General features: G+C 40.0%; 1 protein-coding gene across 1 annotated transcript in view; it reads left to right on the top strand.

Moving 5' to 3' along the window:
* CCNY (cyclin Y) overlaps positions 1-10,364 on the top strand; it is a 318,292-nt gene that overhangs the window by 26,143 nt on the left and 281,785 nt on the right. The window lies entirely within an intron of this gene.

Raw genomic sequence — 10,364 nt, 5'->3', positions numbered from 1 at the left:
GGTATGCCATCAATTCCCGGAGCCTTGTTCTTCGCCAGTTCTTTCATTGCAGCTTTGACTTCTTCCTTCATTACCATTGGTAATGAAGTTTATACATGTACAATTCAGTGATATTGATGACATTCTCTGAGTTGTGCATCCGTAATCACTTACCTTTTCCGAATCATTCCTTCCCCTTAACCTAAGCTCACTGTCCTCCAAGTTTCCTATCTAATCTTGAGTTGCTGTTGTCAATATGATCCCATATAGATAGATCTCAAAAGGGTACAATGTTCAAAGCAGACATTCTTTACTAGTTAATTTAAACTATTGTTTGGTTTAAGGAGTTCTGGTGGTGTAACGCCTAAGGTATTTGACTGTTAACCAGAAGGTTGGTGGTTCAAATTTTCTAGCCACTCTGTGGAAAGAAGACTGGGCAATCTACTCCTGCCTTGGAAACACAAAGAGGGTTGCTATGAGTCAGAATCAACTCAATGGCAATGAGTTTAGTTTTTGGCTTTTTTGGAGTTATTTGGTTTAAGAAGACTTTGGGATATTTGTGGTTTAAGGTTTAAAGATTTTGTCAGGGCAGTAGTTTCAAGGGTTCATCCAGCTTCCATGGCTCCAGAATGTCTGGATTCCATGAGAATTTGAAATTCTCTTCTCTGTTTTCCCCTTTTGAGCAGGATTTTTCTATAGCATCTTTGATCAAACAATGCAGTAGTGGTAGCCAGGCACCATCCAGTTGTTCTGGTCGTATGGCAAAGGTGGCAGGTGTTCATGGAAGCATTTAGCTACACATTCCATTTCCTCCTCTTACTCCTGACTCTTCTTCTTCCTCTGTTGCTCCAAGCAAATAGAGACCAATTGTTGTGCCTTAAACAGCTTATCCTCATCATTCTTTCAGCACTTCTTTACTTTGTGGTGAGACATTTGCTTTCTAGAAATAATTTTTCTTGTGGTTTGGAAAACAAGTGTTTTTTACCCCTTTTAAGAAATATGGAGCCCTTCTAACTTGAAACTGAAGCCACTTCGAGAGATCACTTTTCAGCCAAGTAATAGGCCCAGAAGGTAGACAGTAACACCTGTGAGGAATGTACTCCTTTAGAACAACCAAGGGGACCCCATTTGCCCAAAAGCAAAAATGAGAAAACACAAAGGGGCAGGGAAACTAAACAGAATGGAAACGGGAACCCAGGGTGGGAATGGGAAGAATGTTGACATATTGCCCATGTCATGGAATGACTTGTGTATGAACTATTGCATGGGAAATGAGTTTGCTATGTAAACTTTCACTTAAAGCACAATAAAATGTGCCATAAGACCAGAACACCTGGATGGTGCCTGGCTACCACTACTGAACTGTCCAATCAAAGATCTTATAGAAAAATCCTGCTCAAAAGGGGGAAAACACAGAAAAGAACTTCAAATTCTCATGGAATCCAGACATTCTGAAGCCACGGAAGCTGGATAAAAAGTATTAGATGCATATAATTATAAAGAATAATATCTGTTGAAAGTTGTAGTCCTTTTTTTTCCCCCCTGATTTGGAGAACAGTTTTTTTTTTTTTAAGGAAAAAAAAATGTAGATGTGATAGTTTCCTTTACAGAACATCATAGCAACTAACATCAGTAGCCAATCATGATGCCTAATGCTATGACCTTAAACAAGTTTTAGTTTTTAAAACTCACATGATTTTGCTTGCTATTTCTGTGAAATCAAAGAACAGTAGTTTATTTGTTTATAGCTTACAGACAAAATCATGTTGTGTGAGATGGTCAGCAGTATTTATTGAATACAGTCAGTGCACAGATCATTCTGCCTGGAGCTGGAAAGAATTAATAAAGGGAGGTAAAGAGAGCATATCTCTGCTCACAAGAATGGTAGGATTTAGTGAAGGAAGATAGACTGATACTGCATCTAAGAATACAAATGAAGTTGAAATGGCTAATTTTAGTACCTGTTAGTCATCTTTACTTTTTTCTTATGTAAAGTTACCTTTTGATTTCTAGCAGTTGTCAGTCTTCAGAACTTGCTGCCATTTCATGGCTACTTCTTGTCAAGACCAAGATAAGGCTAAGGCCAAGATCTGACTGCTTTGACCAGTAAAGATACTAAGAGCCACTTTTAGATTTAGTTCATTTATTACTTATATGGTGCCAAAGGGGCAGGGAGGCCGCATCTTCTGACCTCCTCTAACCCCACAAGAGGAAGACAGAATCACCATCAATAGCCCAAGGTCAATCCCTGCGAGGCCAGACATGCTGCCTGCCTCCAGCCCTTTCATGAACCCTGACACCAACCATTCCTTCCACAGCACCCACCACCTCTCTGCTGGATTTGATAATTTGCTGCGGTAGCTACGCAGAACTCACAGATTGTGGGGTTTATTAGGGAAGCAACGGGCTACAATTCAAGCATCTCTACCAGCAGTGAGAGATTCGTTCTGCCTCCAAGAGGGCTCTTTTTGAACCTGGCAGAGTGGCCAAACTAACCAGTCCCAATATCAGAATGCTATACACCTGAGAGAGAGAACTTCCCAGAAAATTACTTCGTGCTGCTCCCAACAGAAATACCCCAGGTGGATAACTTTAACAATCAGCAGCTACTCAGTTGCTCATGGCAAATTCCACCAGGGGTTTATAAAGACCTATGGCTAGAAAAACCACACTATGTAATTTACTACACTGCACATGGTCAGAGAAAAGTAGGACAAGCCAAAGGTGCCAGCTTTCCATAAGCCTTGTCCAACATACCAAAAAGGATGACACTGAGACAAAAGGGCCTAGGCGACTGCCACATGAGTTACGGGATACCTCATTGCCCAGGAGCTAAATCTAGACTACAGTTTTTTTTTAAAAAACAAAAAATAGTCAATTTCGACTCATGGTGACCCCATGGATGTCAGAGTAGAACTGTGCTCCATAGGATTTTCAATGGCTGATTTTTTTTTTTTTAATTTTATTGTGATTTGGGTGAAAGTTTACAGAGCAAATTCATCTTCCATACAGCAGTTCACATACACTTTGTCTTATGACATTGACTGCAATTTCCCACAATGTAACAGCTCCCCTCCCACTTCCTCTGCAGTGGCTGATTTTTCAGAAGTAGATCACCAAGCCTTTCTTCTGACGTGCCTCTGGGCAGACTTGAATCTCTCCAACATTTCAGCTAATGTCTGAATTATCCAGATACTCAAGACTGCATTTAAGTGGTTTTATATTCTGTAGCTTTGTTCAAGATGGGGTAGAAAAGGGAGGTGGAAGGGTGCACAGAAAGCCTCATGCTTCATTAGAACCCAAGAGGCAAGGAGAAACTCTCCTGCTAGCCATCAGGGAGATTGGAGATTGGGAGGTGAATGGGAGATGACCTAGCAGCTCCTTGCAAACATTCTATCCTCTTGTGTTCTGGTAGCATCCTGTTTTGGTTCTCTAGTGCCATTTTAACAGAAAATACCATAAATGGGTGGCTTGAACAAACAGGGATTTATTCTTTTACAGTTGTGGAGCCTAGATGCCTGAGTTCAGAGTGCCAGGTCTAGGGGGTGGGTGAGGTCCCCTCGACCTTGGGTTTCAGCTCTGTCTCTTGCCTCCCAGTCCGCTGGAGCTGGAGGCTTCTCTTAGATAGCTGCTGGCTGCTGAGGCTGATAACTAGGTCGACAAGTAAAATGGCACAGTCCCAACATTATCAAGCACCACAGCAGGCCACTAATTCAAGTCTGTTAACAGTCCCAAGAACGGCAGACAACAGGGCAGGCTATTGAGATGAAGATTTGGCCAAATGCAGGATCCAAGCATGCCAAAAAGCTCAGAGATCTTTCTCAAAGCTGTCTTCTCATAGACTGGAAGTAGAATACATCCTTAAGGCAGCCACTCAGCTGCTCCAGTAGATTCCACCATGGAGTCTTATCATCATGAACTATATCCTGTGTGGCACCTGTTTGGGTATGTGCAGTTGCCAGGGCACCAAGGAAGAGCCTTCCCTCCAGGCCCTTTGCTTTATAGTATGACTGATACCTGTACGCAGAAATAGTCATGTCACCTCTGACTGCCACTCACCTAGCTGGTCTGCTTTCCTGTGTTCAGATCGATATTGTATGATTGGTACAATACAAAGTGTGCTTGGGGCCTTTTTCTCTGCCTACCCTACTCTTTATAGCCATCATAAGCTCACTAGGTGACGTTTGTTTGAGAATCCTAGGCCAGTGGGAGTATCCAGAGCTGCTGGACTCTGTAACATTGCCTCACTGCTTGTAGCCGGCTGTTTTTTTTTTCTCCCCAGTTTTTATTGTGTGAAAGTTTAGAGAGTAAATTAGTTTTCCATACAGCAGTTCAGACATATTTTGTTTCATGATATTGATTGTAATCTCCACAATGTAACAGCTCTCTTCCCACCTCCTTGTGTCCTCCTTTCCTGTGCATTCCTGCCCCCTGAGCTGTCTTCCTGTGCAAATGCCACCCTTCTGTTCTCCCATGATTGCTTGTTCTTAGGAGTGTATATACCTGCTGTAAATGTTCACTCTGTATGCCTGTCTACTGTTTGGCTGGAAGCCACAGGAGTGAGTTCCGTTCTTGGTCTGAAGGGTAACTAGGGGTCATAGTCTCAGGGGTCTCACAAGGGTAAACTTGATCTTTTTTTTTGTAATTTGAATTTTGTTCCATATTGTTCTTCTACTCTCTCCAGGATCTATTACACTGATCCCTTTCTGAGTGGTTGATAGTGGTTTAGCTGGTTGTGTTTTGAAATCTCATGTTTTGGGAACTGTGTTGTCACTTAAATCTTAAATATGATCTGATAAAATTAATGAAGCAGCTGTATTGTCATATCATATTTACCTTTATGAGGCCAAAATGGAAGAGGGGAGTTTTAAAATTAAATTTTATTTTATTTTTTTAAAAGGCAGTATTTATTGTTTTCCTTCCTTGATTATAGAAGCAGTATATTTATTGCAGGAAATTTAGAAAAGTATGTAGAAAAAAATCACCTATAGTGTGCAACCTAATGGGTTTGTGTGGAAAAGGGCCCTGAATGCCAGGCTTGGAGCACCAGGTTTTGGGGTAGTAGGATTGCTTGATCCGAGTGGTCCTAGGGAAATTAATATGTTAGAGACATGGGACCAATGAGATTAAATGCATTGGTTCAATGAGAAAGCTAGAGAGTGAGATGGTTGGATTGGAAAGGAAGTTATAGAAGCTACTCTACTGCTGTACTCTTTCAGGCATTACAAGTAGGGTCAGATATACAAAATCTGTATTCCTTGTCTACCTTACATTGAGTAGGTATTGAATCGTCTTTGAAAGAAGGAGCAAAGAAGCAGTGTAATTTTGTGTCTAATGTTTGCAGAGAAAAGGGGGCTTCAGAGTTCAGCCTGAGTCTTTGGAGAATGGATGACTTGGATGAATGATATTTTAGTGAAGGGAAATTGGGGAAATGAGGAGGGAGACTCAACTTTGCGGAGGAGAAGCATAAAAATGTTGTACAGTGTTACATGATCTTTCTCAATCTTAAGAGATCATTTGTTATTGTTAGTTGATGCTGAACTGGCTCTGACTCATGGTGACCCTGCGTACAACAGAGTGAAACATTGCCCAGTCCTGTGCCATCTTCACAGTCATTGGTATACTCAAGTCCATTGTTAAAACCACTGTGTATTTTGAGTGTCTTCCAACCCAGGTTGCTCATCTTCCAGCACTGTATTTGATACTATTCTATTGTGATCCATAGGGTTTTCATTGGCTAATTTTTAGAAGTAGGTCAGCAGGCTTTTCTTCCTAATCTGTTGTAGCTTGGAAGCTCTACTGAAATCTGTCCATCATGGACAGCCTTCTGGTATTTGAAATGTCAGAGGCATAGCTTCTAACATCATAGCAACTTACAAGCCATCACAGCATGCAAACTAACAGATAAGTGGTGGAAGAGGGAGTGTTTACAAAATTCATTTTACTATATCCTTGTTAAGGGTGTAATTTTCTCTTTTAATTCCAGTAATATGAAAAGATCTAAATGTTCTGGTCCTCAAACTGGTGTCAAAAAGATGACGGTTGGATCTGTATTTATTTTCAGTTTATTTGATGAGAATGTGTGTTTACAGCGGCTTTTGGTGGCTTGAAATCCTTGGCATCTCTTTTCTTATATGACCTGTAATTCGCCATCCATCAGAAGGGTGGAAGAAGCAAGTAGAGGTTAAAGTCAAGTACTCAAATTTAATGAAAGTTTATTTTCGATTTTTTCTTAAGTGCTTCACTAGCATTGGCTATAGCACCACTGATAGCAGAAAGTTGACTGAATATTACAAGCTATTTTTCCTATGTGTAATTGCTGTTCTTGTTAGTTAGTTGATTCTGACTCATGATGACTTCGTGTGTGCAGGGTAGAACTATTTCTCAGGGTTTTCAAGGCTGTGATTCTTTCCAGAGCAGATCACCAGGCCTGTCTTCGGAAGTGTCTCTGTGTGGGTTTGAACTGACAGCCTTTTGGCTAGTACCATTTATGCCTCCCAGGGACTTCCTTCAGATGTAATTGTTCTTGTTAGGTGCTGTCAAGTCAATTTGCCACTCATTGTGACTTCAGACTGCTTCATACAGTTTTCTAGGCTGTGTTCTCTCACTGGATTGCTGATTGGATTAGAACCATCAACCTTTTGGTTAGCAGCCAAGTGCTTTAACTGAATGTGGAAATTTCTATTGTTATTTCTCCTAGTACTTGGTTTAAGTCCAAGATCGCTGTGTTTATGCTTTTGAAACTTGTCAGTTAAAATATTTTTAAAAATTAGATGACTAAAGCAAATGTATCCTGTTGAACTTTGGATGTTAGAGCTTTGGAACTTGGAAATTTCCAAATGCAGTGAAGGAATTCTGTCACTGAGAAGGTCAGGAGGTTTCTTTCTAATCTTAACAGTCTCAATGTAAAGAAGTAGATATAACCAGCGTAGGAGGACTGAGGCCCAAACTATATTTGGCTTCATACTTAACAGTCATTTCTATCTCAAACTTACCTGGTAATGTTTATTGAGCTGGAGAGGTTTATGGCATATAGGTTATCTTCCCTGGTTGTTGTTGTTAGGTGCTGTTGAGTTGTCTTCAAGTCATAGCGACCCTGTGCATAGCAGAATGAAACACTGCCCAGTCCTGTGCCAGCCTCACAATCCTTGTTATACCTGAGCCAACCTTGCAGCCACTGTGTCAATCCATCTCGTTAAGGGCCTTCCTCTTTTTCGTTAACCCTCAACTTTACCAAGCATGATATCCTTCTCCAGGGAATGGTTCCTTCTGAAAATGTGACCAAAGTAGGTAAGATGAAGTCTGGCCATTCTTGCTTCCAAGGAGCATTCTGGCTGCACTTCTTCCAGGACAGATTTGTTAGTCCTTTTAGCAGACCATGGTACCTTCAGCATTCTTCTCCAGCACCACAACTCAAAAGCATCAACTCTTCGGTTATTCATTGTCCAGCTCTCACATGGATAAGAGGCGATTGAAAATACCATGGCTTGGGTTAGGCACACCTTAGTCTTCAAGGAGACATCTTTGCTCTCCTTCTTCCCTGGAGAACATTTGAAATTGAGAGAAAGCAAGAATAACACAAATATGATACTCAGCTGGAAAAGAAAATATATGTACATATTTGTGTTGAATTTATTCTCATGATATGAAAGCTTGCTCTGTGTAGAAGAGAGTGGTTGCCTTTTTTTTTTTACTATAGTCTTAATATCTTAAAGCCAAAACAAAACTTAGATTCATTTCTTCTGTGCTTTGTTTTCTAAATTCTAAATGATGAGACATTTTTGTGCTTCCTACTACCAAGTGAAGAAATACTGAACTTCAGAAGCAAAACAGCAGCAGAAGAAATTCTTGTTCTGTTGAATCAGCTCCAACTCATAGTGACCTCATGTACAACAGAATGAAACATTGCCTGGTCCTGCGCCATCTTCACAATCCGTGTGTTTGAGCCCTTGTTGCAGCTACTGTGTCGGTCAGTCTTGTTGAGGATCTTCCTCTTTTTCGTTGACCCTCTACTTTACCAAGCATGATGTCCTTTTCCAGCGTTTGGTCCTCCTGATAACATGCCAAAGTATACAAGACAAAGCCATCTTCATTTCTAAAGGAGCATTCTGGCCATACTTCTTCCAAGACAGATTTATTCATTCTGGCAGTCCATGGTATATTCAGTATTCTTCACCAATACCTTAATCCGAAGGCATCGATTCTTCTTTGGTCTTCCTTATTCATTGTCCAGCTTTTACATGCTTATGACAAAATTGAAAATATCATGGCTTAAGTTAGGTGCACCTTAGTCCTGTACTTTTTAACACCTTAAAGATGTATTTTGCAGCAGACTTGCCCAAGGCAATAGGTCATTTGATTTCTTGTCTGCTGCTTCTATGAGCATTAACTGTGGATCACAGTAAAATGAGATCCTTGACAACTTAAGTCTTTTCTCTGTTTCATGATGTTGCTTATTGGTCTAGTTGTGAGGATTCTGATCCACATCAGTAAGTGCTTCAAGTCTTCTTTGCTTTCAGCAAGGTTGTGTCATCTGCATTTTACAGATTATTAATGAAGAATCGATAACCCAAGCCAAAAGTCTCCCTAATTCATATGATGTTATTATCAAGATTACCTGCTACTGGATTACCTATATATAGCAAATTAAGATGTTTTTTGGTTAGCTTCCTTGTTTTTGAGGTTGTCAGTTCTATTTTATCCATCTTAATCTTTATATGGGAGCTCTGGTGGTGTAGTGCCTATATGGAGCCCTGGTGGCACAATGGTTAAGCACTTGACTGCTAACTAAAAGGTCTGTGGTTCAAACCCATCAGCTGCTCCACAGGAGAAAGATGTTGCAGGCTGCTTCCATAAAGATTAGCCTTGGAAAACCTGTGGGGGCAGTTCTGCTCTGTTCTTTAGAGACTTGACTGCAATGAATTTGTTTTTTAAATCTTTATATGGAGCCTGGGTAGTGCATATGGCTTAAGTTCTTGAATATTAACCAAAAGATTGACGGTTAGAACTTACCCAAAAGTCCCTGGGAAGACAGGCTTCATGATTCACTTCTGAAAGGTCACAACCTTGAAAACCTTAGAGAGCACAGTTCTACTGTGACACACATGGGACCACATCTGGGCTCACCGTGAGTCTGAATTGACTTGCTGGTAATGAGCAATAACAACAAACTTTGTATACTTAGAAATTTCCAGTTAAGTATAATATTGGATAAAGAGAAAATGATAGAAATCTGAGTAAAATCTATGCTTTAGTTTCAGTATTATACCAATCTTAATTTCTTCATTTTGAAAATTACGCTATGGCTATATAATGTGTTAATATCAGCTAAACTGGATGAAAGGTATATGGGAACTGTGAACAATTTTTCTCAGAAGGAAGGTTGGGCAATCTACTTCCGTAGTGATACTGCTTTGGAAACTCAAGGAAGGGTCACTATGAGTCGGATCCGACTCCATGGCAGTGAGTTTAATTTTGGTTTTGGAATTATTTTTGCAACTCTTCTGGAGACCAAAAATTATTTCAAATAGAGAGTTAAAAATCATTCATTTATTAGCTGCAAAATTATTATTATAAAACCAGATTGAAATGGTTTGTTGGTGTGGGGAATGGGCAGAGAGATGGTTAAAATTCCTTTTCTTTCTCATTAACTTGAAAAATTAAGAGTTGATGCTGTAAGCCACTAGGATGAAGATGCTGTTTTAGAATGTGCTTAGTAAAGACAGACCTGTGTGTTAAAGTGAAGTGGCTGGCTTTCTAAAAGCATTACAAAATTCCATTTTAGCGCTCTACACACTTGCTTTTGTGATGAGATGGTCACGATCATTTGCCTTTGAGAATAAATTGGCTTTTTTTTTTTTTTTAACAAAAAGTGACTATGTACAAACTTAAAAAATTTTTTTTTGGAAACAGTAGCATGTAAGATTTGAGTCTTCATGTATTAGTTGAGTGATCAAACTCTTACATACTGATTTATATTTAAATTTAAGAAATGAGATTTTTTTTTTCTTTAGAAATGAACTAAGAATTCATGTTCAAAGAATTGTGCAAAACTTTCTTTGTGCAGTGGCTGCATTATTGGACTAGGTATAACATCTGTGGATTTCACTTTCATAGGGTATCACTTAGACGCATACTGCTTTTATGTCTATTATAAAATTGTTGTTGTTGTTGTTGTTTGCCGTCGAGTAAGCCCCGACTCATAGCGACCCCTCCTTGGGTTTCCGAGGCAGTATCACTACGGAAGTAGGATTGCCCAACCTTCCTTCCGAGGAGTGGCTGTTGGGTTTGAACCACCAGCCTTCTGGTGAGCAGCAGGCCCATAAATACCCCTGGAAGTCTACAAAATTTGTCCTCAGAGATCTGTACCCACCTGTGCCTTCTGG

Source organism: Orycteropus afer, unplaced genomic scaffold, assembly GCF_000298275.1.
Source record: "Orycteropus afer afer isolate SDZICR_OR568_19922 unplaced genomic scaffold, OryAfe1.0 scaffold00090, whole genome shotgun sequence".
NCBI lineage: Eukaryota > Metazoa > Chordata > Mammalia > Tubulidentata > Orycteropodidae > Orycteropus > Orycteropus afer.
The sequence above is the reverse complement of the archived record's forward strand: the minus strand, read 5'-3'. Positions and strand labels throughout refer to the sequence as shown.